The sequence below is a fragment of the Capra hircus genome, chromosome 2 (assembly GCF_001704415.2).
Source record: "Capra hircus breed San Clemente chromosome 2, ASM170441v1, whole genome shotgun sequence".
NCBI lineage: Eukaryota > Metazoa > Chordata > Mammalia > Artiodactyla > Bovidae > Capra > Capra hircus.
The window spans coordinates 118682474-118701242 of NC_030809.1; the positions used below are offsets into that span (position 1 = coordinate 118682474).

The window sequence follows — 18769 nt, forward strand, 5'->3', positions numbered from 1 at the left end:
TCTTGAAATTATTTGTTCTAGCTCTGTGAAAAATATGGCTGGTAGCTTGATAGGGATTGCATTGAATTTGTAAATTGCTTTGGGTAGTATACTCATTTTCACTATATTGATTCTTCCGATCCATGAACATGGTATATTTCTCCATCTATTAGTGTCCTCTTTGATTTCTTTCATCAGTGTTTTATAGTTTTCTATATATAGGTCTTTAGTTTCTTTAGGTAGATATATTCCTAAGTATTTTATTCTTTTCATTGCAATGGTGAATGGAATTGTTTCCTTAATTTCTTTTTCTACTTTCTCATTATTCGTGTATAGGAATGCAAGGGATTTCTGTGTGTCGAGGGTGCCCACTTTCACCACTACTATTCAACATAGTTCTGGAAGTTTTGGCCACAGCAATCAGAGCAGAAAAAGAAATAAAAGGAATCCAAATTGGAAAAGAAGAAGTAAAACTTCCACTGTTTGCAGATGACATGATCCTCTACATAGAAAACCCTAAAGACTCCACCAGAAAATTACTAGAGCTAATCAATGAATATAGTAAAGTTGCAGGATAAAATCAACACACAGAACTGATGCTTTTGAAATGTGGTGCTGGAGAAGACTCTTGAGAGTCCCTTGGACTGCAAGGAGATCCAACCAATCCATTCTAAAGGAGATCAGTCCTAGGTGTTCATTGGAAGGACTGATGCTAAAGCTGTAACTTCAATACTTTGGCCACATCATGCGAAGAGTTGACTCATTGGAAAAGACTCTGATGCTGGGAGGGATTGGGGGCAGGAGGAGAAGGGGACAACAGAGGATGAGATGGCTGGATGGCATCACCGACATGAGTTTGAGTGAACTCCAGGAGTTGGTGATGGACAGGGAGGCCTGGCGTGCTGAGATTCATGGGGTTGCAAACAGCTGGACATGACTGAGCGACTGAACTAAACTGAACTGTTAGCAGCCATTCTGTGATCTTGGCAGAGGGATAAACACATAGCTCAATGAACAGAACAGAGAACCTAGAAATATAATACAAATATGCTCAATTGTTTGTTGACAAAGGTTCAAAAATAATTCAATGAAGACTGCCTTTCCCACAAATGTTGCTGGAACAACTGGGTATGCACAGTTAAAAGTAACAAACCTTGATTACATCTTATACAAAAATCAACAAAAATGGATCATGGACTTATATAAGTAGAAAACTGTAAAACTTTTCTCTTCAAAAAGTTTTCTAAAACTGAATCAATTTTCAAGATCTAGAGGTAGGCTAGATTTGATGCCAAAACCACATATCTGACAAAGGATTTGTATATGAAATATATGAAAGAATGCTTGAAATTCAACAGTAAAATGACAATAACACAGACAATTCAAACGGAAAATGAACAGAAAACATGAACATACATTTCCCAAAAAGAACCTACAGATAATGAGTAAGTACATGTAAAATTTTTCAGTATTGTGGGCCATTAGGAAAACGCAAATTAAAACCACTATGCAGCATCACTGTAGAACAATTAAAATTCAAAAAGCAAATGCTGACCAGGATGCAAAAAAGGAAAAGAACTAGACCACTCACTGAATTAGTCTGCTAGGGCCATAACAGTTTGGAGGCTGGAAGTCCAAAACCAAAATTTCTCTTTCTTATACGGACATCAGTCAAACTGGACTAGGGCCTCCTCTGCTGCTGCTGCTGCTAAGTCTCTCCAGTCGTGTCCGACTCTGTGTGACCCCATAGACGGCAGCCCACCAGGTCCCGCCGTCCCTGGGATTCTCCAGGCAAGAACACTGGAGTGGGTTGCCATTTCCTTCTCCAATGCGTGAAAGTAAAAGGTGAAAGTGAAGTCGCTCAGTCGCAACCCCATGGACTGCAGCCCACACAGGCTCCTCCATCCATGGATTTTCCAGGCAAGAGTACTGGAGTGGGGTGCCATTGCCTTCTCCAGGGCCTCCTCTAGAGAATCAGCTCTTTAAAGGTGTACCTCCAAATACAGTCACCTTGTGTTGTGTTTGGGAGTTAAGCTTTCAACCTATGAATTGAGGGGGCGACAAAATTCAGCCTGTAACGCTCACGCCTTCTACTGGCAATGTAAAATAGCACTACCACTCTGGAAAACATTCTGGAAATTTATTTTAAAAAGTAAACAAGCAACCCAGCAATTATATTTTTCTCAGAAAAACGAAGACTTGTGTTCACACACACACAAAAAACTATCCACAGATGTTTATAGCAGCTTTAGTCAGAGCAACCTATAACTAGGAACAACCTAGATGTCCTTCAACGGGCGAATGTTTAAACAAACTGTGGCACATCCATACAATGGAATACTACTCAGCAATTAAAAGCAAACTATTTAAATATGGAATAATGCAAATGATTACCCACAAAATTTAATGGAAAAATTTTTGAATGTTGAATGAAAAAAAAAAAGTCAATCCCAAAAGGTTACATATTGGTAGATTCCATTTATACAACACTCTTGAAATGATAAAATTACAGAAATGGAGACTGGATTAATGGTTGCCGGGTGTTAAGGAGAAAGGGGGTAGGTGGGATGGAAGTAGTAGGTATGACTACAAAAGGGAACTCTTTATGTCTTGCTACAGATGGGTAAGAAACAACACTGAAACTTTTTCCACTTTCTAATATCTGAATGATGTGCTCCAAAATAAATTAGACAACAATCAAATGGGTTGGATGGGGAGATACTAGTTACCATATGTGGAATGATTAAGGAGTGCCAGGCTCTGTGCTAATTCAGACTTAGGCTGGCTCCAACACTGTGCTTGACTTCATCAAGCTACACTCAACTGTTATATGTCACCCAAAGATAACAACTGTCCAGCATGATCCAGGACAAAAGATGTAAATTATAAAATTACCTCTCCTACCAGCACTCTTATTTTCTATCTGATCTCAGTCAAGTATTAATGAGAAAAGCAATAATCATCTGCTTAAATGTTTCACACTTAAGGTATAAGTAACTGATAGATTTAAGTATCATCACAATGTACAAAACAAGGTTAACTCAAATGAGATTTTAACAAAAATTGTATGTTTAAGACAGAATTAAACTGTAGACCAAGTGTTGTCATCTGTTTAATTCAGATGCCCTAAAGCATCACTCCCCATCCTAATCATGGCGTTTTCAGGTATTCTGGAGGTTAACTGGATACAAATTCTAGGTCGTAGTAATAGTTTCCATCTTACTACAACTCACGATGCCTGTCTGTTGGGTGCTTGGCCTAGAAGGAGAAAATATTTCTAACAGCTTTTCTTGTCTTTGAGTAAAGATAATCCAGGACCAGTGAAACTTGGAAAAATCCACATCTGTCTTCACAGCTGCCTCTAAGTGTTCCTTTCTCCTGCCTTCCAACTTCTCTACATTCCCGAGTATCCTTCCTTCCAGAGGCCACCTCTTCCAGCTGCCCCAACATGGTGAAGGCCTTCAGCAAGCACTGAGCTCAGCCTTTCAAGAGCCTTGTTTGCAGCTTAAGGCAGTCAGGAGGAATGCTCACCTTTCGGTTGACCTGGGCTGACTGAGGGCTGGAGAGCTTTGTTTTTATTTTGCAGAGGCCACTAGGAAGACTGCTCGAGTTTTCCTGACTGATATCATGGTATCAAGGCTGATACCATGCCTGGGAGAACCGGGTCAAAAGAGTTAACAGGTCACTTGAGCTCTCCTTCGCCCTGTTCACTCTATTAACCTTAATTATTCAGAGTCCAAGAATCTCAAATTCCAAGGATTCAGATTCCATTTTCAAGGTGTCCACTACTTCCTTCTCCTGGTTTAATATCCCTTCTTTCTTTCAGAACAGTGGTCATTTTCTCCTGCCCGCAACCTCCCAGCAATCTGCTCTCACCCCAGAGTTCTAGCAGCATAAGAGGTAAAGAAATTATTAATCTGGAGTGGGTAGGCTGAGTTGATGGACTCCAAAACAGGAAACTCAAACTAAGGAAAACAGCTAAGGACCATCACGGCACTACCATCCCCTATCCAGCTCACATAAGGGCTTCTCCGGTGGCTCAGACAGTAAAGAATCCGTCTGCAACGCAGGAGACCTGGGTTCGATCCCTGGGTTGGGAAGATACCCTGGAGGAGGGCATGGCAACCCAATCCAGGGTTCTTGCCTGGTCAATCCCATGGACAGAGGAGCCTGGCAGGCTACACCCCATGGGGTTGCAAAGTCGGACACAACTGAGCAACTAAGCATCACACAGCACATCCAGCTCATGTGAAGTAAGATTTAACACTTCTGTTTTTAACACTGCAGTTGTGGGGGAAGGGGAAGCATTTTAATAGCAACAACAAGAGTACACAATACATGATATTACGGAAAAACTACCAACAAGCAATGACTACATACTGGAGAATAGACTGAGAAAGAAAAGCCTCTAAAACATGATGCTAATTACAATTTTATGCGTGACCTGCTTTTAATTTCTGCCTGATCATTATACAATAAGCATCCATATCACAAAACAATGTGTCAGATTAACTTTCAATTTTATTTTAATGCAACTATAGTCTTTCCTTCCAACCTCCACCCTTGCACCTTCATTCATCACTGGCTACAAATGTAAGATGGTGATTCCTTCCACAACAATTATCAAGACACCATGCTGTCACACCAGAAGAGAGGCCAGCAGTTTGGTATTCCACTTCACAGACTGTCCACCTTTCAACAGCAGTACTTCCTCTAGTCTCTCCCAGGGCCAAACTACTCCTTTTCTAGTTACTATAATTATTTCCTCCAAACAACTTTTGTCACTTCCTAGTCGATGGAGCACAAGTTGTTTCACAACAAAAAGATGGTCAAATGAATTCATAATATGTGATATACATGGACTGGCAAAGATCAAATAATCTGGTAAAAGGGAGATCGAAACAGATGTTTTCATATATTCTGGGTGAATGTGCAGAATGCTACAACCTCTATGGAGAGAAATTTGGCAATATCTATCAAAACTGCAAATACAAGTCCTCATTTCTAGGGATTTATCTTATAGTATACTTGCCTATCCCACCACTGCATTGAAATAACAAGTTACTCGTTGCAGTATTATTATAAGGACAAAAAAAATTAATAATGATGATAGCAAAAATTTATCTAGCACTTAGCACAGCACCAAACACTGTTCCAAGCACTTAATACATATGCTCTTTAATCTTCGGAACAATCCTGAGGCAGGTGCTATTAACATTCACACTGTACAGGTGGAAAAACTAAGAAGCCAAATAAAAGCAGCCCAAGACCACATAGCTAGTGTGAGCCAAGGCCTGAACCTAGGCAGTGTAGCTCCAGAGCCTGTTCTCTTAACTATTACAATATACTAAATCATCTAAATACTGGGCTGGGCAAAAAGTTTGTTTTCACTGTCCCATAAGATGCTATGGGAAAACCCAAACAAACTTTTTGGCCAACCTAAAACATCAACAAGGAGAATAGCTGACTATAGGACACATCCATTTGTTAGGTAGTTAGGAAAAAGAGTAGGAAAAAGGAGTCCAAAATGGTGGTGGCTAAAAGACAAAGGGAAAAGCCCAGAAAAGGGAACAAAGGAAAAATCCGTGGATCTGAGTGAGAACCTCAGGTGAAACAAACACAACCCCTTCCTGGCTAGCCCTAATTTGCACAGGACAGGCTCAGGGGGAAGGAGACAAAACGTTAAACAAGAGGGAGCCAAGATGAGTTGGGGCCTCTCCTTTGGGGTCGGCCTGCCCTCACACCTCAAGGGTATACTATCCTTTGTTTACTGAATAAAACTCTGAGCTCTAACATTGCTGTTAACACTGGTCCACCGTTTCAAATCTTTGTTGCAGTGAGACAGTGCCGAGGAAATTACACACTCTCTCAACACATCTAAAGGAATATTACATTTTTTTAAAAATGTTCCTTTAATTCCCCCTCCCACTTTGAGGGTAGGCTAAGCTTAGTAATTCACCTATAATGGAAAGGGAAAAACAGCAATTTTACAATGCAGAAATCTGGCAAACACTACGATATACAAAGGATCTAAGTTAAACACCACCAGCGATGTCTTGTAAATATCATGTAGTACTCCCTCACGGAGATATGAGTAAGACAGCTCAACTCTGCAGTATTTCAAAAGTCCGTAGCCCCATGCTACTGAGGAAAGCATCAGACAAACCCATGCTGAGAGACAGTCTATAGACCAGTACTCCCAAAAACTGTCAAGGTCATAAGAAGCCTTCAAAACCTGTGAGAGGAGACCAAGGAGAGATGACAACTAAATGCAATTATAGTATTCTGGATGGGCTCACGGAACAGAACGCAAAAACTGGTGATATCTAATAAACTCTGTTAACAGTAACCAACCGTCAGTTTCTTAGTTTTGACTGTGTACCACAGTAAGATGACAACATTAAAGGGAAATGAAACTGGGTGAGGTGTACATGGAAACTTTTTTGCAATTTTTCTGTAAGTCTAAAATTATGCCAAAGTAAAAAGTTTATTTAAAACAGAAAAGGAACAAAAGACTTCCCAGGCAGTCTAAGACTGCACTTCCACAGCAGGGGGCACAAATTCCACCCCTGGGCAGGCAACTAAGATCCCACATACCACGCCGAGTAGTGGGGCCAAAACAATAAATATAAAAAATTTTTTAAAAGAAGGAAGAAAGCTCTTTGTGCACTGCTATTTAAAAAACCCTCTAAGAAGTGAAAGATTAAGGTAAAGAATAGAGTGTCTGGTATGGAAGAAGCAGTATATGCATAGGTATAGAAATATCATTTGTGTGAAACATTTGGGAAAGCTCATATACATACAAAAACTATTTCTGGAAGGATACATAAAAATCTAATAACAATGGTTGACTTTGTAGAGAGAACTCAGTAGCTGAGGAACAGAAATAAGACTTTTTCCTGTGTTCTCTTACACTTTTTAAATTTTGAAACGAGTGAATTACCTACTCAATTAACTTTTTTTTCCAATTAACTTTTAAATTTATAAGTATGACATGGACCTGAACTCAGGCAAAGCCCTGGAAATAACATAGGGCAATAATTAGAATTTTAGAAGATTTAAACGAACCTAATCTCACCCATCTACCAGTTAAAGCTTCCCACATCCCCATCCTCGCTCTTCCCACCAGCCTCGTTTCTCCTTTACGCAGTGCAAACATTGTATTCTAACCAAACCAACCCCAACAAGTCAGCTTCCTCCCCAGTTTCGCGCGTCCCTCCTAGCAAAACTGACTATAAACTTCACACCCACCCAGCACCCGGTACACTTTGTAACACGGCACTCGGGCCCCCACTACTCCTGCTCCGCCCACGGCAGTGCTCCGCGGCCACAGCAGCCTTTCCCACTGAATTCACACTGCCTCCAACTACCTCTTTGTAAATTTTTGGTTATAAGATCATGAACGTACTTTATATTCTAAGTATTTAAAATTTTTGGTTGCATTTGTAAATGCTTTTTGTTTGTTCGGGGCTTCTTCACTTATTTTATACTGTAGTAGAGTTGATTAACAATGTTAGGTTAGTTTCAGGTGTACAGCAAAGTGATTCAGTTATACTTGTATCTATTATTTTTTCCAAATTATTTTCCCATTTAGGTTGTTACGTAATATTTCAGCAGTTTCCCATGCTATACAGTACGTATAGTTGGTTATCCATTTTTAAACAGAGCAATCTGAACATGTCAATCCCAAACTCCCTATCTTTCTCTCCCCCACCTCACAACCATTAAGTTGGTTCTCTAATTATTGTGCGCTTAGTTGCTCAGTCGTGTCCAACTCTAGCCTGCCAGACTCTTCTGCCTATGGAATTTCCCAGGCAAGAATACTGGAGTGGGGGTACCATATCCTACTCCAGGGGATCTTCTGGACTCAGGAAATAAGCCTGCACCTCTTGCGTCTCCTGCATTGACAGACGGATTCTTTAGCACTGCGCCACCTAGGAATCCCCAAATCTAATTATTAAAGAAATGCAAATCAGAACTACAAGGAGTTATCATCTCACACCTTCAGGATGGCCATCATCAAAAATCTGCAAACAATAAATGCTGGAGAGTGTGTAGAGATAAGGCAACCCTCCTACACTGTTGGTGGGAATGCAAATTGGTACACCCACTATGGAGAACAGTATGGAGGTTCCTTAAAAAAAAACAAAAACAACTAAAAATAGAGCTACCATATAGTTCTGCAATCCCTAGGCATATATCCAAAGGAAAAACATCGTCTGAAAGGATACACACACCCCAGTGTTCACGCAGCACTGTTTACAGTAACCCTGGAGAAGGAAATGGCACCCCACTCCAGTATTCTTGCCTGGAAAATCCCATGGATGGAGGAGCATGGTGGGCTATATAGTCCATGAGGTCGCAAAGAGTCGGACACGACTGAGCGACTTCACTCTTCACTTAACAGTAATCAGGACATGGAATGGACCTAAACGACCATCAACGGATGACTGGATAAAGAATATGTGGTACACGTATACAATGGGCTATTACTCAGCCATTAAAAACAATGAAATAATGCCATCTGCAGCAACACTGATGGACCTAGAGATTGTTATACTGAGCGAAGTCAGAGAAAGAGAAATGTCGCTGATGTGGGGAATCTAAAAAGAAATGATACAAATGCACTATTTACAAGACAGAAACAGACTCCAGCTATTGATACTTCTTAATGCAGGGCTCCAGGCAGCCATCATTACCAATCTCAGCAGGCCCGGAAACAAAACCTATTTGTCATATTGATTTGGTTGCCTTGATAAGTTCCTCCATGAATTTCACATGTATTTATTTACATTTACTCCTACTTTGTTCTGAAAGGATTAATGAAACTTATAGGAATACATGAACTACAAAAAATTAACAGATATAAAATAATAGAAAAGAATAAGGAAAACACCAAAAATGATGCCAAGAAAAAAGTTGAAAAAATATACAGCATAAAATCTGTAACGTTGCTCTGGGGTAGGCTACAAATCTGGTCTGGCTTTCTAACAGCCATCACCTAAGGGAAAATCCAGTTCACAGTTCAGGAGATAAACAAAAAAGTACTCAGAAGGGGAACTATTCTTGGTACTAAGATCAAACAGTAATTTTTACAAAGCAAAGAGAACACTATACAGAGAAAGAACAAGATACACAACTCAGTTTTCAAGGGTTGGGATGTTTCTTACAGGATCCATTAGGAGAATCTATGTCTCACCAAAGTTCACTGCAGCAAAACTGATTTTACAAGGAGCAGATACAAGCTTTAAGAACTCTGTGTCCTTTTGCTTGGTTTCCTCCTTCATTGCCTCCCTGATGAAATATAAACTCTTTGAAGACAAGAACCATGTTCGGTAACTCTTACACAACGTATTCTGCAAAACAGCAAGCATTCAGTAACAGTGAGATTTACCAAGAGCATTTCAAGCCTACTCTGAAAAATTCTCTAATCTAAACATAGGAATTCCCACTCCTACCAAACAGAATAAAAATGATATCTGAAGCCTCAAGAGATAATCTCTAAAACCTTCTATACTATTACTGAATCACAACTTATTTGTGATGTTCCAACAGCATTTTTTGTTTTGCATATCCCTGGCACAAGGCTTACAGAAATGCCAAATCAATATCACTGAATCTATCAAATAAAATGGCAACTCCTATAAAAGGAAAGACATTACTATCTTTCAAGAATATAATCAATAGCTCTTTACAAACCAGCTGAGAAAGGCAGGTTCATATTTTAAATGACTCTGCAAGTCCTCTAGCAGACAATGAATTATAATGCAGATTCTCTCTACTTCTTTTCAAGAACCTGTAGTTTCTGTAAATGCCAAACTGTCAGGGAACTTTCCCAATTCTTCCTTACATGCATACATACATAAATACAGACACACACACCACTATCAAACACCGAAATTAAGCTTATCTTTTCCTTTACAACTACTCCCTACCCCCTCTTCTTTACCTGGTCAAATTGGAAATGAATGAAGCCTAATAAATTATTTAGGTAAAGCGATTATGAGCAACACAGTATTATAAAACTTAAATTACTATTCTTAGGCAGAGGCATTAGGACACATTAACAATTCTGTTTGTATTTTATTAATGGAAATCATTAATAAATAAGTAGTTTCATCCTACACTGGCCTAGCTTTTTAATACATGTAGTATTTCAGTTTGCAGAAAGTTCCTCATTTGGTATTCCCTGTATGCAGGGGAACACCCTACCACCCCAGGAGGAAATAGCTGTAATGAGTGAAAGAACGTGGACAGGACTGGGGGTAGGAGTTGGGAGTCTACCAAGTGGACCTCAGAAAGTCTAATTCCTGTGCCTTTGTTTCTTCACCTATAAAACTTGAGAAATAACAATAATCTCTATAAGATTATTAGGAGGATTAAATATGATTTGTAATCTATTTAGTAAACTGTAAGCCCTTGTGGCTCAGAGGATAAAGAATCTGCCTGCAGTGCGGGAGACCTAGGTTTGATCCCTGGGTTGGGAAGATCCCCTGGAGAAGGGAAAGGCTACCCACTCCAGTATTCTGGCCTGGAGAATTCCATGGACTATACAGTCCATGGGGTTGCAAAGAGTTGGACACGACTGAGCGACTTTCACTTTAGTAAACTGTATGTAAAGCAGATCCTCAGTAAGTGTCAGTTTCCTTGCTCTTTTCTTATAGGTAAGGAAACAGAAGCTTAGCAGGTGCCTTGTCCAAGGTCAATGCCTAGTCACTGTGATATACAGGCTAAATTTAGGGACCGAGGCTCTAATTTAGGGACTAAGGTTCTTGCCACTACTTCAAGCAGTCTTAAAATAGCAGAACCCAACACTTCATGTTCATCACTGTTGGGCACTCATTACATGCAAAGAAAAAACTAACCAGTTGTACATCTATTAGACGCCAAGCACTATCTTAACCTCTTTCCTCCTGACTACCCTGCAAAGTAGGTACATTCATTCAGTTTTACTGAGAGAAATTAATTTATCAAAGTCACATGTGATAATACAAAATTGACCCACGTCTATTTAGCCTACTACTATCTCCTACTACCTTGCCTCAAAAGCATACAAGTGTTTAGAAATAACTGTCTACCAAAAGTAAATTCTAAATGGCCTGGAAATTTTTATAGATCCTTCCAATGTATTAGTAGAAACTGTCTCTAACACCACCATCTACTCTCCTTAAATTTATCTGTATTAGGCTAAAACAATTTATAATGGCCACAGTGACAAATGTACCTTTGTATAGCATGCTATAGGTTAGTAGTATAGATTTTTTCATTCTTATTGGATCCAACCACTGAAATTTCTCACGTATTAGCTCACATTTCATTTAATACTTCTAAGATTTCTGTGATATAGGGATTATCACCATTTTACAGATAAAGAAACAAGCTTTAAAAAGGTAAGTAACTTGCTTAGGCTGTACAATGACTAACAGCAGGACTCTACCTTGGATCTTCCTAAGAGAAAAGCACCCATACCTGCATGCAATGACCCACGTAATCACTGGCGCTTGCCTTTGTCAATTTACTCATCAGAGCTGGGGGGAAAGGGTCGGTTGGGGAGAAGGACTTTAACCAAAAAGGGAACAGAAAATAAGGGTCAAAACCTGATAAAACAATAAAAACAGAAAAATATCACAGAAAGGTTGTCCTAGAGTTCTCTTCCCTCCCTGCAAGATTGTTAGGTGACTGTCAATAAACGTTTATAGGGCAAATATTCCAGAGCATAGAGGAATAAAAAAGTTTCCCAATTCATGCTCAGAGACTAGCTTAATCTTGATACCAAATAAGTCAAGAAAAGCAAACACAAAGTGAAACATAAATATTATGTTTATCTTTTGGGATCACATATGCAAATGTCTTTAATAGGTTGAGTGAAAAACAAATATGTGTAGTATGAACTCTTTTGTATAAGAAAAACCACTGAATATACATGTATGTACTAAGTATGGCTGGGTATGTAAATGTCTATTTGCATATACATATACTCATCTCACACGCTAGTAAAGAAATGCTCAAAATTCTCCAAGCCAGGCTTCAGCAATACATGAACTGTGAACTTCCAAATATTCAAGCTCGTTTTAGAAAAGGTAGAGGAACCAGAGATCAAATTGCCAACATCTGCTGGATCATGGAAAAAGCAAGAGAGTTCCAGAAAAATATCTATTTCTGCTTCATTGACTAAGCCTTTGACTGTGTGGATCACAATAAACTGTGGAAAATTCTGAAAGAGATGGGAATAACAGACCACCTGACCTGCCTCTTGAGAAACCTATATGCAGGTCAGGAAGCAACAGTTAAAACTGGACATGGAACAACAGACTGGTTCCAAATAGGAAAAGGAGTACGTCAAGGCTGTACATTGTCACCCTGCTTATTTAACTTCTACGCAGAATACATCATGAGAAACGCTGGACTGGAAGAAACACAAGCTGGAATAAAGACTGCCGGGAGAAATATCAATAACCTCAGATATGCAGATGACACCATCCTTATGACAGAAAGTGAAGAGGAACTAAAAAGCCTCTTGGTGAAAGTGAAAGAGGAGAGTGAAAAAGTTGGCTTAAAGCCCAACATTCAGGAAACAAAGAACAAGGCATCTGGTCCCATCACTCCATGGGAAATAGATGGGGAAACAGTGGCAGACTTTATTTTGAGGGGCTCCAAAATCACTGCACATGGTGATTGCAGCCATGAAATTAAAAGACGCTTACTCCTTGGACGAAAAGTTATGACCAACCTAGACAGCATATTCAAAGGGAGAGACATTACGTTGCTAACAAAGGTCCATCTAGTCAAGGCTATGGTTTTTCCAGTAGTCATGTATGGATGTGAGAGTTGGACTGTGAAGAAGCCTGAGCGCCAAAGAATTGATGCTTTTCAACTGTGGTGTTGGAGAAGCCTCTTGAGAGTCCCTTGGACTGCAAGGAGATCCAACCAGTCCATTCTGAAGGAGATCAGTCCTGGGTGTTCTTTGGAAGGAATGATGCTAAAGCTGAAACTCCAATACTTTGGCCACGTCATGCGAAGAGTTGACTCATTCTGATGCTGGGAGAGATTGGAGGCAGGCGGAGAAAGGGACAACAGAGGATGAGATGGCTGGATGGCATCACCGACTCGATGGACAAGAGTTTGGGTGAACTCCGGGAGTTGGTGATGGACAAAGAGGCCTGGCGTGCTGCGCTTCATGGGGTCACAGAGTCAGACACGACTGAGCGACTGAACTGAACTGATACACATAAATGCAAACATGTACATTTGGAAATATAAACCCCAAACTGCTAACAAAGTGACCTGTGACAGGAGTAGTCTTGAGGGTGAAGGAAGGGATGTGGACAAATAGTGAAGTGACATTTTTGCCTTTTATTCTACATGTGCTTAGTTGCTCAGTCAGGTCCGACTCTTTGTGATCGCATGGACTGACTATAGCCCACCAGGCTCCTCTGTCCATGAGGATTCTCCAGGCAAGATTACTGGAGCAGGTTGTCATGCCCGCCTCCAGGGGATCTTCCCCAGCCAGGAATTGAACCCAGGTCTCCCACACTGCAGGTGGATTCTTTACCATCTGAGCCACCAGGAAAAGCTTTTACTCTATACTCCTGTATATTATTTTAATTTTTTATAATTAACATGTATCATATTTGACAATTAATATATACAAATGAAAAGCAGGACCTGATAGCCATTTGACGTTATCTCCTCTAGCTATCACAGTCAAAATTAATTACTTTATTCACTCATTGGGCATTCATTTATCTAACACACACTCAAAGTATAACCCTATGTGTGGGCACCGAGCATTTGTGCCAGCCTCCAGATACCTGCAGCCAATTTTTTTAAAGCCAGCATTGAACATTTAGTTTCTTCCATCAGATAGTGCTGTTTTAAGTCAAGTTTTAATTATCATTTACTATTTTTCAGGTCATATGCAAGGGATAAGAAATTCTTTATCTAGAATTTGTACTGCCTTTATTCTAAAAATGACTTTTATTAGATTTTTTTTTTTTTTGGAGGGGCAAGTGGAAAAAATGTATTTGTATTCATTCATCCAACAAAGGTTAGAGTCCTTCTTACATGTCTGGGCACAATGGTGGACAATGGATATGAACGACAAATAAATAACATATGGCCTCTACCTGCTCTCTAGGGAGATGAGAATTTCAGAGTAAGTAACACATAACAACCAAAATACACACCTCAGTAATCCTACACTGTAAAGTGAATCTGGCAAACTGCCCTGTCCAAAAATAAAAATTAATTTCAGTGTAACCTAGAAATAACTTAATGTTTATGAAAACTGTGAAATTATTCAATTACTCTCTGGTTAAAGGGTATAAATTAGTGGGAAAATAGAAATAGAGAACATGGAAGCTCCAGGGGAACAGAAAGTGCAATGTCTCAGTGAACAAGTTTTAGGTTTAGCATTGCCACTAAGAAGCTGTTTTTAGGTTTGTTTCCCCAAAGAAAATATGGAAATGATATCTACCTTATTAGGATAAGAGAAATCAAAGAATTTATTTGAAAAAGCATAACAAAATTGGAGAACATGAGGCAGTGTGGACACGACACCTGCTTTTTGTTGTTTGGTTTCATTGATTTATTTATTTTACCCCTACTCTTGTCGATGATTAACCAAGCAAAGCTGCAAACACAATTTAACTTCTGTATGCCTCATAAAGTGGAAAGAATGCAGGAAGCAGAGTCAGAAGATCTGAATTTACATTCAGACCTTGACTCTTATTAACTCCATAAGATTAAAAAATGAACAAATTATTTAACCTCTTTAAACCTCAGTGTCCTAGCAGCAAAACAGGAGTAAACCTATTTAACCGGGTTATTTCAAAGACTAAATGAGAAAAATACATGTAAAAACATAAACTGAAAAATTATAAATCAAACTTTTTTCCCAAAGATATATAAATGGCCAATAAGAATTTAAAGACGCTCAACATCATTAGCCATTACCGAAATGCAAACAAAAACCGTAAGATACCACCTCACACATACTGGAATAGCTATCATCAAAAAGACACCCTTAATAAGGCTGGAGAAAGTGTAACTCTCATACTTTAATGATGGGAATGTAAAATGCAGTCACTACAGAAAATAATTTGGCAGTTCCTCAGAGTTACCTTAGGACTAGGCAACTCCACATCTAAATATATACTCAAGATCACTGAAAACATAAGGCCACACAAAAACCTGTAAATGAACAGCCATAGCCGCATTACTCATAACAGCCAAAAAGCAGAAACCTAAAGTTTCATCAACTGATGAACAGATAAACAAAACGTGGCATATCCATACAGTGGAATATTACTGAGCCATAAAAAGGAAGTTATCTTAATACATGCATAATATGCATGAAATCTGGAAACACTACACTTAGTGAAAGACACAAAAGGCCACATATTATGTGATTCCATTTATAGGAAATGTCCTAAATCAGCAAATCCACAGAGACAGAAAGTAGACTGGTGCCTGCCAAGTGTCAATGAGGGAGAATGGCAGCGGCAGTTAATGGTATGAGGGCCTCCTTTTAGGATGTGGAAAATACTCCTTGAATTAGTGATGATGTTTGCAGTACCTTATGAATAAACTAAAACCACTGAATTGTACATGTTAAAAGAGTGAATTCTACAGTATATGAGTTATATTTTAATAAAACTATTGTAGAAATTTAAGTTTCTCCTACTTTTTAATGGTAAAGACATTACTTTTTTTCAGGAGGTTATTCCTGTTGCTTGTAACAGCTATGAAAGCTCTTTGAAGTTAGATGTTACACAGATGAGTGCTATTTTTAGTAAAGTGAAACTACTAATTATGTCAGAAAAACTTTCTACAGATTAATTTGATATTAGTTTATTTCTTCAAAAGAAAATCCTTATTAGTATCATTTGTTTTCAGGGAGTAGAGAGAGTGTCAAGGAATCTTTAGAGAGTTCATTTTAAAAACTAGGTCAAAATCCAGTATTTTGTTTTTAAATTAGTGGACTTTTAGTTTTCAGATATACCCATGAATCAACTAAAACCCAAGTAGATGGAACTTCGAAAGCTTGATCTACCTGTTTCCATGTTCTGCATTTTGCAGTCGTATTTCTATGTCCATCACCAGGTCCTTCCAACTATTATACACAGAAATCAAAACGCTTGGTAAATTCTTTAAATGCAGCCAGTTCATTCCCTAATACTAGGGAATTTACGGAGTAGTCCCAATTTTTAAGGTTAAATTTAGTCTAGCTTGTTTGAATAAACATACAACAAAATGATTTCCTGGAATTTGGAATATAAAAACAATCTATAGAGCTGGGTAATGCTTTCTAAGTCCTTTGGGTATTTTTCATGATTGGGTATTTTTTCATGTATTTGGTCACGGGGTAAAGACAAGTCGCTAACTTTCGGCCTCACAAAGTATTATGTATAAAAGCTTCCTGGTTCTAGAACAAAGAAGTATTTTATTGCTCAAAGCAAAAGGAAGATATTTTCCTTCCATTTAGTATTGTTATACTAAAATAGCCTACCAATGAGCATACCAATGAAACCAGCTAGGTAACAGCCCGACCCAAGGTATGTAAACAAAGATAAATTGTTCTTTACTTTGCATTCTTTTTTGGGGGGTAAAAAAATAAAAAGTTTCTCACAACTAAGAAAATAAGGTTCATCAAGCCAAAGTAAACCACACAGGTTAATATTCCCCAATATGGGGGTATTTTTGAGCGGTGATCTTAATTTGAGGGTTTGCCAACCAATGCTAGCATACACGGTGGGTTTACTTGGCACAGACAAAACGTGAAGAGACGGAAGACCTGTCAAACACTCAACAGCATTTCCAACTTCTCAGGTGATGTCTGTTTAAGAAAGATGTCAAAGCACCAAGAGGAGAACCACGGGGGCGTAGCAGCAGCTGCCATGTCCAAATGGTGCATCGCGGGGTGAAATGCCACAGAAACCCTCAAGAGCCTGCCAGACTGCGGTTCCTTTCCAATACATGTCTACCCCGCATATAAAAATAAATACACATCCAGATATCCCTGCCAACCCGCTCTCCCGTCCCTTTGTGACTCCTGCAAAGGCTGGAGGGATGTTACCGGCCCGCATACCCGGGGTAAGCCAAGCCCCCACGCCTCAAGGGAGCCGTCCAGAAGGCTCCTGCAGTCCGGGGGTCTCTGGCCGGCGTCCCCCACCCGCCGGCCAGGGCCGGTCACCGGCCACACAAAGGAGCCAGCCGCGGGCGCTGGACGCGGGGACTCGCCCCGGAGCCGGCCGCCACATCTGGTCCCCGCACGCCGGGCGGACCGGACCCGCCGGAAAATAATGATCACCGCCCGTACCTGTTGCACGTTTCGGGTCCCTTTCACCCAGAAATGAACAAGGGCGCCCGGGAGGGGAGACGCGGGCCGCCCAGGCTCGGAGGGCCGCGGCCGCACCCGGCTGGCGGCGCGGAGGCAGGGGCTGCCCGCGGGACTCCCACCTCGGGCGCTTTGTCTGCGGTGGCGGCGGGGGCTGCGGCGGGAGCCAGGGGCGGGGGCCCCCCTCCCGCAGTCGCGCGGCCGCGCGGGGGTTAGCGAGCTGGGCCCGCCGCCGCCTCCTCCCGCCCACGCTCCCCGCCTGGCCCCGGGGCCTGCGCGGTCGTCCCGCCCGGGCAGCCCGGGCCGCGCGGCGGCCACACTCACCTGGCTGGCGCTGGGGGCCGGCGGCTCCGGGGCGGTGGGAAGGACGCGGGGACGCGAGTGAGGCGCGGGCGCAGGCGGAGGGCGAGGCGGGAGGAAGGCGGGCTGGGGGCGGAGCGGGCCCGGGCGGCGGTGGCTCCGGTCGCCCGTGGCAAACTGCGTCCCGGCCCCTCTGTGCGTCAGGCCAGGGGCTGCGGCGCGGGCGGCCTGGCGAGACCTCCCGGAACCCTCGGCCCGACCCGAGTCCGCGCTGCCCAGCGCGCGCCCGGGGAGCGGCGGCGCGGCGACCCCGCCCGGCACGGGAAGGGGGCGGGGCTGGGAGTCCCGCTGGGGCTGGGGCTGGGGGGTTGGGGGCTGGGCGAGGCGGGGGCCTCCGAAGCCACCAGGCCCACCCGGGGATCCTTAGCAGGCGCGGAGCTCCCGCCTCCCAAGCCCACAGGCACCGTGGGGTGGTGGAAGGACGACTGGGCCTAGAGTCGGGAAGCCTGGGCTTAAGGAAAGACACCCCCACGACCACTTGACGCCTCGCAAGTCATTTGTTGTCTCTGCCCTCATACGGAAATATGTATATGGTATCCAAGATTTTCAAAATTCTGACACTGTCATCCTAGGTTGGTTGGGATTCCTTTAGTTCCAAGTACCCACTGCCAGGAGACGACTCTCCCACACAGAGGTGTGTGATGGAGCTGAAGGATAAGGCAGTTGGAAGGGAATGGCTTGCAGAGGGAAAGGGCTGGATTCAGGACATTTGTTTTCCTTTGGGCAGCTTTCCTTTGGGCAGTCCAGAATTTATCCACAAATGGCCCTCTGACAATGGCTACTTGCCCATCCTCACTACCCCTAGTTATTTTTCTCCAAATGTAATGACTTCAGAGTCCTTGTTCTTCCAGTTTTCTTGCGCAAATTGTTTTTATGTCATTTCCTGAATTCAGTTCAAAAGAGTCATCAGCTAATACAAGCTCAGGGCAGCCATGTGGTCCCAATCTCAGGCCTTACTTATTACTCACTGTGCCACTCACTTCAGTATCACCTAATTCCCCTGAAAAAAAAAAAAAAAAAAGTACCATTTCAACAACTAGGCAACTAAATCTCTCTACTAAAGTTCTCTGATTGAAAGTCCCAAGGATTAAT

At 41.5% G+C, this 18769-nt stretch overlaps 1 protein-coding gene across 2 annotated transcripts in view; it reads right to left on the minus strand.

The window, feature by feature from the left end:
- SESTD1 (SEC14 and spectrin domain containing 1) overlaps window positions 1-17916 on the minus strand; it is a 139860-nt gene extending 121944 nt beyond the window's left edge. The window contains exon 1 of one of the 2 annotated variants that reach the window (XM_018065247.1): window positions 17642-17916. The gene's annotated coding sequence lies outside the window, so the exon portion shown is untranslated. Of the gene's footprint in view, window positions 1-17299; window positions 17416-17641 lie in introns of those variants that run through there. The other variant, XM_018065252.1, reaches the window with a different exon arrangement.